Source organism: Cervus elaphus, chromosome 30, assembly GCF_910594005.1.
Source record: "Cervus elaphus chromosome 30, mCerEla1.1, whole genome shotgun sequence".
In the NCBI taxonomy this organism is placed as follows: Eukaryota; Metazoa; Chordata; class Mammalia; order Artiodactyla; family Cervidae; genus Cervus; species Cervus elaphus.
The window spans coordinates 29,602,320-29,617,792 of NC_057844.1; the positions used below are offsets into that span (position 1 = coordinate 29,602,320).

At 43.6% G+C, this 15,473-nt stretch overlaps 1 long non-coding RNA gene across 1 annotated transcript in view; it reads left to right on the forward strand.

The window, feature by feature from the left end:
• Positions 1–14,617: 14,617 nt before the first annotated feature.
• LOC122686605 overlaps positions 14,618–15,473 on the forward strand; it is a 348,073-nt gene continuing 347,217 nt past the window's right edge. The window contains exon 1 of the long non-coding RNA XR_006338852.1: positions 14,618–14,839. This is a non-coding gene — a long non-coding RNA (uncharacterized LOC122686605). The remainder of the gene's footprint in view (positions 14,840–15,473) is intronic.

The following is a 15,473-nucleotide window of genomic DNA, read 5'->3' on the forward strand; positions in this document are numbered from 1 at the left end:
TGAGTGAGTTTGTTTCCTGGAACGCATGGCTATAACAACTCCAGGTGTTTTTTGACTTCCTACTTTTGCATTCCAGTCCCCTGTAATGAGAAGGACATCTTTTTTGGGTGTTAGTTCTAAAAGGTCTTGTAGGTCTTCATAGAACCGTTCAACTTCAGCTTCTTCAGCATTACTGGTTGGGGCATAGGCTTGGATTACCGTGATATTGAATGGTTTGCCTTGGAAATGAACAGAGATCATTCTGTCATTTTTGTGAGATTGCATCCAAGTACTGCATTTTAGACTCTTTTGGTGACCATGATGGCTATTCCATTTCTTCTAAGGGATTCCTGCCCACAGTAGTAGATATAATGGTCATCTGAGTTAAATTCACCCATTCCAGTCCATTTTAGTTCGCTGATTCCTAGAATGTCAACATTCACTCTTGCCATCTCCTATTTGACCACTTCCAATTTGCCTTGATTCATGGACCTAACATTCCAGGTTCCTATGCAATATTGCTCTTTACAGCATCAGACCTTTCTTCTATCACCAGTCACATCCACAACTGGGTATTGTTTTTGCTTTGTCTCCATCCCTTCATTCTTTCTGGAGTTATTTCTCCACTGATCTCCATTAGCATACTGGGCACCTACCGACCTGGGTAGTTTCTCTTTCAGTATCCTATCAATTTGCCTTTTCCTACTGTTCATTCCCAAAGAATGCTCAAACTACCACACAATTGCACTCATCTCACACGCTAGTAAAGTAATGCTCAAAATTCTCCAAGCCGGGCTTCAGCAAAACGTGAACCGAGAACTTCCAGATGTTCAAGCTGGTTTTAGAAAAGGCAGAGGAACCAGAGATCAAATTGTCAGTATCCGCTGGATCATCGAAAAAGCAAGAGAGTTCCAGAAAAACATCTATTTCTGCTTTATTGACTATGCCAAAGCTGTTGACTGTGTGGACAACAAGTAACTGTGGAAAATTCTTCAAGAGATGGGAATACCAGACCACCTGACCTGCCTCTTGAGAAACCTGTATGCAGGTCAGGAAGCAACAGTTAGAACTAGACATGGAACAACAGACTGGTTCCAAATAGGAAAAAGAGTATGTCAAGGCTGTATATTGTCACCCTGCTTATTTAACTTATATGCAGAGTACATCATGAGAAATGCTGGGCTGGAGGAAGCACAAGCTGGAATCAAGATTGCCGCGAAGAAATATCAATAACCTCAGATAAGCAGATGACACCACTCTTATGGCAGAAAGTGAAGAGGAACTTAAAAGCCTCTTGATGAAAGTGAAAGAGGAGAGTGAAAAAGTTGGCTTAAAGCTTAACATTCAGAAAACTAAGATCATGGCATCTGGTCCCATCACCTCATGGGAAATAGGTAGGGAAACAGTGGAAACAGTGGCTGACTTTATTTTTGGGGGCTCCAAAATCACCGCAGATGGTGACTGCAGCCATGAAATTAAAAGGTGCTTACTCCTTGGAAGGAAAGGAGTGACCAACCTAGATAGCATATAAAAAAGCAGAGACATTACTTTGCCAACAAAGGTCTGTCTAGTCAAGGCTATGGTTTTTCCAGTGGTCATGTATGGATGTGAGAGTTGGACTGTGAAGAAAGCTGAGTGCCAAATAATTGATGCTTTTGAACTATGGTGTTGGAGAAGACTCTTGAGAGTCCCTTGGACTGCAAGGAGATCCAACCAGTCCATCCTAAAGGAGATCAGTCCTGGGTGTTCATTGGAAGGACTGATGATGAAGCTGAAACTCCAATACTTTGGCCACCTCATGTGAAGAGTTGACTCATTGGAAAAGACCCTGATGCTGGGAGGGATTGGGGGTAGGAGGAGAAGGGGACGACAGAGGATGAGATGGCTGGATGGCATCACTGACTCGATGGGCATGAGTTTGAGTAAACTGGGAGTTTGTGATGGACAGGGAGGCCTGGTGTGCTGCGATTCATGGGGTCACGAAGAGTCGGACACAACTGAGCAACTGAACTGAACTGAACTGTTCATGGGGTTCTCAAGGCAAGAATTCCGAAGTGGTTTGCCATTCCCTTCTCCAGTGGACCACATTCTGTCAGACCTCTCCACCATGACCAGACCATCTTGGGTGGCTCCACACGGCATGGCTTAGTTTCACTGAGTTAGACAAGACTGTGGTCCTATGATCAGAATTGGCTAGTTTTCTGTGATTATGGTTTTAGTGTGTCTGCCCTCTGATGCCCTCTCACAACACCTACCGTCTTACTTGGGTTTCTCTTACCTTGGATGTGGGGTATCTCTTCATGGCTGCTCTAGCAAAGTGCAGCCGCTGCTCCTTACCTTGGACGAGGGGTATCTTCTCAGGGCCGCCCCTCCTGACCTTGAGCATGCAGTAGCTCCTCTCGGCCCTCCTGCATCTGCGCAGCAGCTGCTCCTTGGAGGTGGGGTAGCTCCTCTCGGCCATCGCCCCTGACCTCGGGTGTGTGGTAGCTCCTCTCAGCCCACCGTCCCTGACCTCGGATGTGGGGAAGTTCCTCTCGGCCGCTTCCCCTGACCTCAGACGTGGGGAAGCTCCTCTGCACCGCTCCTGCGCTGTTGCAGCCTGGCGCTCTCAGTTGCCACCCCTGACTTTGGGCAGGGGTAGCTCCTCATGGCCATGCTTCTGCGTGGTCCGTTGCAGCTGAAAAATGCTTGTCCTTTCTTCCTCCTTGAGTATTCCAGACCTCTCTCTTCTTGGGGACCCCTAGACTTCCTATCAACCTACCTAGGAAATAACTCTATCACTGCCCCCTGCCACAAGGGCAATCATCACGGTGACTTACAAGAGTGTACGTGTCTTTGACCTGTTCTTTTTCTCTGCACAAATGGAATCACACACGTATTCCCTTATGTGAGTAGCCTTCCTCACTCAACACCAAAACTGCAAAGTTCAACTACATTTTGCAACTAAACCTCATCCAGTCTCGCTGTTTTCCACCACCCAAGGCTACATCAAGATTCATCCATCATCCCTCACATATGACCAGCTGGACTGCTCCAGTTTGTGACCACTGCAAACAGTGGCTCCATGCACATCCACAGTTGTGTCTTTTGGTGAGCGTATGTGTGCAATTTAGTTGGGTATATACATAGGAGCAGAACTCCTCAGCCACAGGCTCTTCTCAAGCAGCAGGCTTAAGTCCAAACTCCATAGCACAGAGCCCAGTGCCCTACATCCCATGAACCTGTTGTCAATACCAGACCCATCTCTCGTATCCCACTGTGCAATACCTAAAGACTGATCTCAAAAGATATCCCATCTCCTATGCCAAGGCCAGTCACTCCCTTGCCTGGAATGCCTTTTCACTTTCTTGCCTAACAAACTCCTTCTGATTCTTCAAAGTTCAGCTTAAATGTTAGTGAGCCCTTCCCTGAGGGATACTCTTAAAGGGAAGATGGCTAGAGGATCCATTTATGGAAGAAATCACTTGAGGCCATGATTGCAGCTCTCTGATAAGCTCAGGTTTTTTTTTTTTTTTTTTTTTTTATTTAAACGAATGCTTTAATTTTTAAACAAAATATTTGTTCATTAAATAACATTGAAACTAGACAGGAAAAATGTAGTACAGAAAAAAAATAAAAGATACCCAACAGAAGTGCTGTTGCCATTACAGACTGCTTATGTGCCATCATCCTAGTGCTAAAGTTCATGATGCCCTAGCAATCCTCAACATTTCTCAACAGTATTACTGACTCTGCTGCTGCTGCTGCTAAGTCACTTCAGTCGTGTCTGATGCTGTGCGACCCCATAGACGGAAACCCACCAGGCTCCACCGTCCCTGGGATTCTCCAGGCAAGAATACTGGAGTGGGTTGCCATTTCCTTCTCCAATGCATGAAAGTGAAAAGTGAAAGTGAAGTCGCTCAGTCGTGTCCGACTCTTAGCGATCCCATGGACTGCAGTCTACCAGGCTCCTCCGGCCATGGGATTTTCCAGGCAAGAGTATTGGAGTGGGGTGCCATTGCCTTCTCCAGTTACTGACTCTAGATACTCATAATTTTCAGTGGCTACATAACATTTATTGCATGGACATATTATAACTTATTTAACTCTTCCCAGTTGAATTGTTTCCAAATTTTGTTATTATATGCAGAGTGCCGACAGGCACAGAACTTTGTCATCACTTTTATTTATTTCCTTGTGAGAAATTTTTAGAAGTTGCCTATGCAGAACAGATAAGATTTGTAAGATTCTTTATACATATTATCAGGTTGCTTTACAGAAATGTTAGACCAGTATTCCCACCTGCAATGTATTAGAGTTTGCTTCACAGCACCTTAGCCAGAATTATATATCTTTTTTTTTTTTTTTTTTTGCTTATTCTATTGGGTTTTCTTGTTGTATCTTGTTGTTATACTTTAACTTCTTTATTAGTTCAGTTGAACATTTCCCTTCATATGCTTACTGGCTATTTGTGTCTCTTCTTCTACGAGCTAAGTGAGACTCAACCTGCCTCAAGGTACAGAACTGAACATCAGTGAAGATGTTCAATAGTAAGAAGATTCATTCACTTCACTCATTGATTAAACTGAGCTACTGTATAAACTGTTACATAAGACTATTAGTCACATTGTTTAACTTTTAAGAAAACATGTTAAAAAACACATAATGAAGAACTTAATTCACTCAACACTAAATGCTAGCCCATTATGTACCATTACAGTGCCAGAGATGGTAGACAAGATAAATTAAACATATTTTGCTCTCAAGATGCTAACAAGTTAAAGCATAAAGAGTGTAAAACAGACGTTTGGTAGACAGCAGGAAACTCAGAGTTCACTGTGCACTCAGAGGAGTGGATCCATCTCAATCCCATGAAGCAGAAACAGAAACAGGAAGAGATTTTGAGAGAAACATAAGAGTGAAGGGGTTGCAAAGAGTCAGACATGACTTAGCAACTGAACAACAACAGTAAGAGTGAGAAGGAGTTTATAAGGCAGAAAGATAAAGAGCAACCTTGTCTAACAGGTACAAGCTATTAAGGGATCCTCCTCTACCCTATGGGCCTACAGGAATAGGTCATATGCTAGGAGAAGAAGGTGCATTAGGAGGTTTTAAGAGCCAGCAGTGGTTAGTCTGAGGCCAAAATATGAAGTTTATACGCACTGATAAGGAATTTGAACTTATCCTATTTTTTTGTATGGAGACAACATTTCAAAACAAGAGACTATTATGATCATTCTTATTTTGCAGCTGAAGAACTGGAGGTACAGAGAGGTTAAGTGATTTGCCAAGTTGTAATGTTAGGAATTGAAGGAATTTGAAACCATCTCATCTGACCCCTGAAATAGGGTTTCGTTTTGTTTTTTTTCCCCACAATGTTATAGAATTCTTCCCATTATCCCACGCATCCTCACCATATCCATAGAAAGTAGATCCTGGAACTGTACTAAGTGCTAAAGACAGCAGGAGACAAACCTGTTTTCTGTGTGCCTCACACCCCCACACCTGACATCGCCCCCACCACAACATCACACACTCAGCAAGGGAGGAAAAGCCTCCCATTGACCTGGCAAAGACCAAGATGTGGGAGACGATACAGTGGATGCTGGGATCTCAACATCCTTTGTTGCAGGCTCAGAAACAAAGACTATATTGACCAACAATAAGAATACTAACTACACTTTTATTTATCTTCTCACAAGTTTGTATGGCTTCAGATACCAAAGATTACAAAAATAATTCATCCAAATTGATTCACGAGCATTCCTAATCACATAATTAGCCTTTGTATATTTGGATGAAAGCAGGGAAAAATGCTTTTTTCCCTGGTCTTCAGGATAATCATTTTCTGTCCTTTATTAAGACCCATTGTTTGGGAAGTTTGAGCTGTAATCTAGAAAAGCAAACTCATACCCAGTTCAGTATAGTGTGTGGTGGTGGAGCGCATGTTTAGCAAATCCCTTTCCCTGACAGCAGCCGTAAAACCAAGTTTTCACTTCTATATCATCGCTCTTTTCTTCACTTTGAATGACTTGGCCACCAAAGGTAAAGAAAACATGAAAATACCACCTATATTTTTAAGATCTATTGTTTCCTTCTCAGCACTTCAAAGTTACTGGAGATATTTGGCAGGTCTGTTCAGTTTCTATGAATTACTCCTGTACACACAGCAGAAGCAAGGAGCTGAAAGGTTTGACAGGTAAGAGGTGTGCTGTGTCTTGGCAGGCTGTCTGCTGGAAAGAGTCTCATGAAGAACAGTCAGTTGGTGAATCTTCCGCCTAGGATGGTATGAGGGACCTCTCCAGAAAAGGCTGGAATTCATTAATCCCCATTCAGAGATGGCATGTGAAGCCTCCTTATTCTTCTGCAGCCTGCTAATTGCTCAGGAGATGCACATTAACCCTCTGACTGAAGCCCAGTGCTAGATTTGGTGGCAGAGAATTACTTCCACCTTCAAGTTCTTGACATGACAACCCCTTTATTTTGATTTGATTTTTTTATTTATAAAATACATTTAAATATCTATATTTTTGGCACTTATATACTATTTATTTTGATTCCCCAATTGATTCTTTATAGTCTGCCTTTGTGCATCATTCTTGAAGTTTTTTTTTTTCTTAAAGAGCACTTTTGCTTTCCTCAAAGGGTCACTGTATGTATATTTGAGAAATGCTGGCAAAGGATATGAGCATTTATTATTAATTTGCACTGGCTATGAAAAGTGGAAACAGTGACATATTTTCTTTTCTTGGGCTCCAAAATCACTGTGGACAGTATGACTGCAGCCATGAAATTATAAGATGCTTGCTCCTTGGAAGAAAAGTTATGACAAACCTGCTGCTGTTGCTTCAGCAGTGTCCGACTCTGTGTGACCCCACAGATGGCAGCCCACCAGACTCTGCCATCTCTGGGATTCTCCAGGCAAGAACACTGGAGTGGGCTGCCATTTCCTAGACAGCATAAAAAGCAGAGAAACCACTTTGCCAACAAAGGTCTGTCTAGGTCAAAGCTATGGCAGATTTGAGAGTTGAACCATAAAGAAGGCTGAGGGTTAAAGAATTGATGCTTTTGAACTATGGTGTTGGAGAAGACTCTCGAGAGTCCCTTGGACAGCAAGGAGATCAAACCAGTCAATCCTAAAGGAAATCAGTCCTGAATATTCACTGGAAGGACTGATGTTGAAGCTGAAGCTCCAATACTTTGACCACCTGATGTGAAGAGCCGACTCATTGGTAAAGACCCTGATTCTGGGAAAGATTGAGGGCAGTATGAGAAGGAGGCGACAGAGGATGAGATGGTTGGATGGCATCCTTGACACAATGGACATGAATTTGAGCAAACTCCAGGAGATAGTGAAGGACAGGGAAGCCTGGGGTGCTGTAGTCCATGGGTTGCAAAGAGTTGGACACATCTGAATGAATGAACAACAATAACAATGAACTGCATTCTCTAAAAATCTACCTCTTTTCATCTGAGATATAATAAACAGCAAGATGAGGTTAACTTCTGGAAAGACACAGCCAGATATTTGAGTTTTAAAGAGAAGTTTCTAAAATTAGATGATTTTCAAATTATTCAGAATAAGGTTCAAAATAAAATATGTCTAATAATCAAAACAAAGATGTTTGTTTTGCCTATTAAAGTTCAGATGTTGACTATTTATTGTAATTTTTATGGGTAACGATGTGGTATTGATTACCAAGATTAGCCAGAGATAAATAAACACAACTATGGAAAATTTCTTCTGATATATATATACACATATAAAATGAGATTTGAGTTTCTGTTTTGTAGCTTGAAGCCATATATGTAATAATATTTTGAAAGATTTATTGATTCTTCTAGGAAAAAGTAATTTTCTTTGGAAACTAAGAAATAGTACCTTCTGTTTATTGTGGAGAGAACATCTGTTAATTATGATTTTTTTCTTAATTCAGGAATCTTTAAGTGAACCAAAAAAGGGTATTAACCAGTAAGAGAAACATTAGGACATCAGTAGATAAACAAGTGAAGAGCCTGACTGGAAAACAGACAAAAGGAAATATGGCTGGAGGAAAAGGGTAAAAAAAAATAATGGTTAAAAGTGATTGGCATAGTTACTAGGGAGACAAAATTGCATTTTGCTTAGGTAAGCACTAAGTGGGCCATTCTAGGTTATTAAAAAATAATAATATTTTATTATAGTATAATAATAATCTATATGGCCAAGTGGAAGTGAGAAGGGGACTACAAACCTCAGAGAAACACAAGGCAAGAAGCGCAGCCTGGACTGAGGGCTCTAGAAGGGGAAGTGGACAAGGTGTGGTCAGGAAGAGACAGTTCAGCCAGATGAAGGAAGCCAGGATCCAAGAATGCAAGGGACCAGGGACACGTTCCCAGGAACAGGAATGGCTGTGCCCGTTTATGATGGAGAAGGCTTACATTTAATCTTTAGGTTGTTTGCCATGCTAAGATGTTTTGTTTACTTGCAAAACGTCCACCTTGCCTTTTGCTGCCCCTGGTATGGAGAGTGTTTTAGGGAGATGGAAAAAGGGAAACAGAGTGACAACAGTCACATGAAGTAAGACATGGGAGAAACAGAGGATTCCACTGATTTGAAAAATATGAGTAAGAATCGACAGATGAAAAATAGCAGATCTTCAGACCTGTCACAGTGGACACCAGCTTTCCATCACCCAAGAGAACTGAAGCTATTTCAATTTAAGTAAAATGGAACAGGTGAAACCAGCAAGCAAGGGAGTTTGCTAGCATCCTTGCAGCTAATGTGAACATAACAGACTCTTCCTCAAAAGAATAAAAGAAAGACAAATTAAAATAAGCAGTGGGTACTATTTTAGCTACCAAATTAGGGAGGAAAAATGTTCACGATGAACTAGAGTCTTGACATTTCACATCTTCATCTGTCACTGAAGGCACTGGAAAAGGAACTGACCTTTTAGAAAAAGCAATTTAGCAATTACATATTAAGAGACATAAATATGACAATATACATGGACCAGTAATTCCCCTATGGGATGAGGGAGATTTTGCTTCAATTTTACCCTGATATTCACTGACATAGGTCAGCAGTGGGCTCCTGCTGATAGTGGTCACACAGCATTAACCACACAGGGAACAGCAGCCAAAAAAAATCATACAAATACGAAGATGATATCATCGCTATTTACACAAGTTAAACCTTAGAAACAATGAGATTGACAATTATTTGATTTCACTGATTTGCCTTGTTTCTTCCCCAATCCCACTGAAACTGGCAAAGAATTATTATTTTTTAAAGAGGAACTCCTCTATCAGCCCTGAAAAATTCGGGATGTCACTGTGAACAAGTGGAAAATACTTTGTTGTTTTTAGACTGTATAGCTGTAATGCGAGCAAACTGCCCCCATTTCAACACAAGCAGTGGAGAGACCTCACCCAGGAAATGGGTGCACAGGATACCCAATGAGCTCTGCGAAACCCCAGACACCAGAAGAGAGAAGGCTGGCCATCAATCAGCCCACTGCTCCCCACCCGCCCACGTCATTACACCTCTGGAGGGTGGCTGGGTCAAGTCAGACCTGTCCTCCTGGGCTAACAGCTTGCACAGCAGACTAACAGCTTGCTCCATCCCCAGTCCATGCTGGGGCTCAGGCCTCACCATGCAGAGCAACACTTCAGTTTCAAAAACACAGTCTCTAAAACAAAACAAAACCCTCTTCAGATACAAACACACAACTTCTCCTTAAGTTGAATAAAGGAAAATCACTGGATAAATATATCATAGTCTGTCAAAGGACAAATAATAATAACTTGTTAAAGGATAAGTGACGATAATAATATAAATATATTATATATAATAATAATAAGTGACAAGTTAAAGGATAATTTTTCCAAATGCAGGGGACACCAGTTCACTCCCTGGGCTGGGAAGACTCCTTGGAGAAGGAAATGGCAACACACTCCAGAATTTTTGCCTGGGAAATCCCATGGACAGAAGAGTCTGGCGAGCTATAATCCATAGGGTCATAAAGAGTTAGACATGACTGAGGGACTGAGCACTTTCAGACGTGAGGATGGCAATCCTTTGGGGGTCTCTCCTCTGTTCTGGGTTGGGGCTGTAGAACTCTAGAAGGGGAGATAGTTTAGTGGGTAAAAATGAGTGGCTACTGTTTTAGTATGACTTCTCAGACATCTGGTTTATCTTTGATGTGTTCAGCCACATAGGTCAAAAGGGCAGCTGATACTGAGTTAGAAATTGACTCCAAGTGTTTCCAGACTTTCTTTCACCCTTGACTCCCTTCTTCTTGCATTTGCTTTTCTTTTCCAGCTGTGGACTGCAATTCTAACTTTGACCCCATTCCAACTCTTTGTTATATTTGCTGCCATTTTGGTTTTTCAAGCCTTCACTTCTATGTATACTATGTGTGTGTGTTTGCAACAATATAGGCTTAAATTTTTGCATGGTTACTTTCATAGACCTTTTCCTTGTGTCTTATTTCATAATTTTTAACTTCATAGTTTTTAAGAAAATTACCCTGAGCACTCTGTTTTATTCTATTGCTCCATCTGCCTGCTCTTTCATCAGCAGCATGTGGGTTCCATGTCAGTGAAGAGGAGTGAAGTGATAAGCCTAGGAATCAGGCAGACCCGGATTAGCTGTTTGATCCTGAACAAGTTACTGATCTTGAACAACCACTTTAATTCTGTCACTTCTGTAAAATATGGATAATAACAGTGCCTATTTCACAGCACTACAGTTAGAACAGAAAGAAAATAATGTGCACAAAGTGGTTAGCATAATGCCCAGCACATCACAAGCTCTCAACAAATGATAGTTTATCATCCTCATCATCACTAGCTTTCTCTAAAAGGGATTTTGAAACTCAGTAGTTCACTTCATAATTCATCTTTTTCAAGCAATTCTTGCCTGTTTTTTCAATAATTTGCAGTCAAATCAATTTATGAAGTTCCAAAAATCTGCTGGGATTTTAAAATTGTAATTATGTTAACGCTTTAAAATAATAGGGTCATTATCTTTAAAAGATTCAGTATTCCCACCTGAGAACACAGCGGATCTCTCCATTTATCCAACTCATATCTATCAGGAAGTCTTTGTCCATTTCTGCATGTCAGAAACTAGACACTATGCAGGAGGGACATTTGTCAAGGAGATGCCCACTGCCCATGTAAGGGGCAAGATTTAGCATCATGCCAGGGTCAGAGAAAAGATGTAACTACAAGGACACATTTGGAGGGTCTGGAACATGCAGACGCTGAGAAAAAGACTCATAGCTACAGAATGAATGTTTGTGTGTCTCTGACAGCCATCTGCAAACCAGACAGTGGGCCCTAACCAGATACCCTGATCTAGGATTCCCAGACTCCAGAGCTGTGAGAAATTCGAAGTCACTCAGTTTGTGGTGTTCTGTTACAACTGCCCAAATGGGCCAAGACATTCATCTTGTTTCCACTTCAAATTGTGCTATTTTGCAAGTCTTCCATTAATTGCCATCAAGCGTTAGTTGAGTCCTCAAGTGTGCCTAAGTCCACACTCAGGCAGAGCAACACAGCACAGCCTGGGGTGGCCTCTGGAGAGGGTGGGAATTACCTGGTGAAAGGAGAGGAGCAGGCCCTGGAGACAGGCCACTGACTGAGTGGACCCTCAGGATGGACTTCTGGAACCGTGCAAACGGAGATTCCTTTATCCTCCTCCCCTGCCCCTCAGTCCTCCATCCTTCTCAGGCCTCACAAGACAGGAGGAGAGGCCTCTGGTAGGAAAGCTAGAGACTAGACCAGCATTCTGAGTTAAAAGAAGCATTTCCCCACCGTGTTCTCTCCTGCCTGCTTCCCTCCCTGTGAAACGACCTGATGCATGTATCTTCTCCCACTGATTTCAATCTGGAGATTGGAGGGGTTGGGCAGGAAAGAAAAATTGAAAACTGATTGTTTGTTCTGAGCTTAAGGTAGGAGCAGGAGGAAAGGAAGAGACAATCTCCTGCTTCCATTCTACACTGGGTTATCTATCTGGAGAGAAGAGTCAGGGTGCCCTTTGCAGGCACTCAGTTGACTTTTTAATAAACTAAGATGTGGTTATTTTGTCATGGTGAGGAAAAGGCTGACTCCAGCCTGCTTCGGGGATAAGACCCCTGAGGAGGCTGAGGCCTCCTCTCAAGCCAGGTCCACATGTTTATACTTGTAAAGTCTCTTCCCCTTCTATGCCTTCCTGACTACATCTTTTGAGATCTGGACGTCTCAGACTCTATCCAGTTATCAAAAAGCAACATATACCACACATTTTATATACAGGTGACCCTTGAACAACATAGATGTGAACTGCAAGGGTCGATATATACACTATTTCCCCGCCCCCCGCCCTCCCCAATAAATACCTACTAGAGTACTACATGATAGGGGCTGGGGGAATCCATGGATGCAGAACCATGGACATAGAGGGCTGACTGTAAAGTTACACTTGAATGTTCCACTGACCAGAGGGTTGGTGCCTGTAACCCCTGAGTTGGGGGGTCAGTTGTACTCACTGCTTCCACTTTCCTGTCCTCACAGAAGGAGTGGCAGCCTCGGGAAGGACAATTTCCAGCCCCGCACCAGCCAGTCCCCGTTCCAAGCCCCTTTCCCACCATTGCACCTCTTCACAGGCAAGCAGATCAGCTTCTTCAGTGGCAGCACATAAGGTCGGTGACAGGTGGTTAAGTAGGAAAAAAAGAGACTCTGGGGGAAAAGATGAAGAGGCCAACTAGGAAGGAGAGAGTTTGTCCAGGAAATAAGAAAGGGTGCCAAGAGTCCTGGAGTCTTAATTCCATTGAACATCGCAGAGCATTCCAGTGAAGCAAGCACAGACATCGAAGGGCACTGGTCACATTGGCAGAGCAGTTTCAGTGGAGTGCTGGGGAGGGGGCCACATTTCAGGGGATCACAAAGGACCAGGCAACAAAACAACAGCAACTCACTGGAACTCTCTTTGTTTCTTTTGCCTTATTTGATACTTTCAAAAGCACATCACGAGGACTCCCCTGGTGGTCCAGTGGCTAAGACTCTGTGCTCAAAATATATGGGGGCCCAAGTTCTATTGCTGGCCGGGGAACTAAAACCCACGTGCAGAAATGGCACAACTTGAGGAAAAAAAAAAAAAAAGATCCCACCTGCTGTAACTAAGACCAGGCACAGCCAAATGAATAAATATTTAAATATTTAAAAAAAAAAAAAAAAGCATTTTAGGTAACTCATGAACCCAGTAGTCCACTTCACAATTCATCTTTTTCAAGCATGAAACACAGTGATAAATGTATATCACCATCCACCTGAAAAACACTACACAGTCCATGCTACTGCATCTACTGCACTGTGAAGACCACTCTTTAGAGAAGCTTGATTCTGAAGGACAGAATGGTGTGAGCCGGAGGCAGAAGAAGGCAGGAAAGGCACTTTTAAAACAGACAGCAGGAGGCTGAAGACACAGGGGAGAGTGGAAATGCGCCCAGCAGCCCTTGAGAGGAGGTCCTGGGGACCAGAGACAGGTGTCAGCTAGCTTTGCAGGCTGGGCTCTTCCTGAAGGAGTGACTAGCACTTTTCTTTCTCCCACAGGGCAAGTCTAAAAAGAGCATGAGAAACTCTAATACTTTGGCCACCTGATGCGAAGAGCTGACTCATTGGAAAAGACCCCCATGCTGGGAAAGATTGAGGGCAGGAGGAGGGGACGACAGAGGATGAGATGGCTGGATGGCATCACCGACTCAATGGACATGGGTTTGGGTGGACTGCAGGAGTTGGTGATGGACAGGGAGGCCTGGCGTACTGGGGTTCATGGGGTCACAAAGAGTCGGACACGACCGAGCGACGGAACTAAACTGAACTGAACATTATTAACATCAGCAGGAGGGATGTAGCTCGGATGACACCAGCAAAGCCCATTCACAATTACCAGGAAGTAAAAATATAATGTAGCTAACAAAAGAAAAGTGTTTATAAAGAAGGCTGAGTGGGGAAGAATTGATGCTTTTGAGCTGTGGTGTTGGAAAATACTCGAGAGTTCTCTGGATTGCAAGGAGATCAAACCAGTCAATCCTAAAGGAAATCAACCTGAATATTCATTAGAGGAAGGATGCTGAAGCAGAAGGTTCAACACTTTGGCCATCTGATGCAAAGAGCCGACTCAATGGAAAAAGACCCTGATGCTGGGAAAGAATGAGGGCAGGAGAAGGGGCCGGCTGAGGATGAGATGGTTAGAGGCATCACCGACTCAGTGGACATGAATTTGCACAAACTCTGGGAGGCAGTGAAAGGAGCCTGGGAACCTTGAGTGCTGTAGTTCACTGGGTCGCAAAAAGTCAAACACGACTTACTGGCAGAACAACAACAACAAAATAAAGTCTAATCATTTTTTTCCTCTTCTTTTATGCTGAGTCTACTTTCACTGCCTCACAGGGTGCCGCGAGTAGAGGTCTCATGCCCTGGCCCTTCTGACCTGCGTTCCTGGTGCCAAACAGCTGCACGGTGGCCTCAGCTAGGGCTCCTGTACAGACACTGCGCACAGCACTCCATCCAAGATGGCTGCGGCGGGCGGGGTGCAGAGAGGCTGCGCCGCCTCCTGACAGGAGCTTGAGCGGCACAGCTGCGCCTGCGCACCTCGGCCAAACTACCCCTCCCCTGCGGGCGGTAGAGGACGCCATAGACAAAGCAACTGCCGGTGGCTGGCGGCTAGAACACCTGCTCTGGAGCGGAAGCTCACGCGTCTTCACTCTTTGATCTGAGAAGAACGCTTTCCTTGCCTTTGGAACCGAACTCAGTCTCATTACATTGGCGAGAGCAGGCACAGCGCAGGAGGCCCCTGGTTGTGGCCCAGCTCCGGAGGGTTGATGACAGAAGCTCCGTATTTGTTGCCTCGGTAAGTTACTGCGGTGTGATCCTGGAGCGGTCAAACGGAAAGGCTCTTGGCTTGGCCGGGGCTCAAGTCAAAGGGCCACTTTGAGTTTCTCCCATGGATGTCACGTTCTGTCCCCAAGCTCATGATGCAGTCCCCGTCGTGAGGCAGGTAAGGACACCCCACGCTCATAAAGACAAAACCATGTCCTCCAGATAGAAGCAGAAGTTTCCAGAAAAGGCCCTGGGGGACAGAAAAACCAAGCAGTGCCTGACGATGTCCGCCCCACCCCACCCCATGTGTTTGTTGCCGCTTCGTGGTTCTCGGTACCGTACACCTGATGCCTTCAGATGTTTCTCTACCTCTGCTCTTTGGCTCAGCAACACACTGTTCTTTTCAACTTTCCCCCTAACTAGGACCAGATCATCTGCATTAGAGAAAAAGAATAAGGCCTTCCCTGGCAGTCCTGTGGTTAGGGCTTCTTCTTCCAATGCAGGGGTTCAATCCCTGGCCAGGGAACTAAGATCCCACATGTGTAGTGGCCAAAAAACCAGAACATAAACAACAGAAGCAATATTGTAACACATTTAATAAAGACATACAAAAGAAAAACTGACAACAACAAAAAAACTCTCCCAAATTAACTGATAAAATAGAG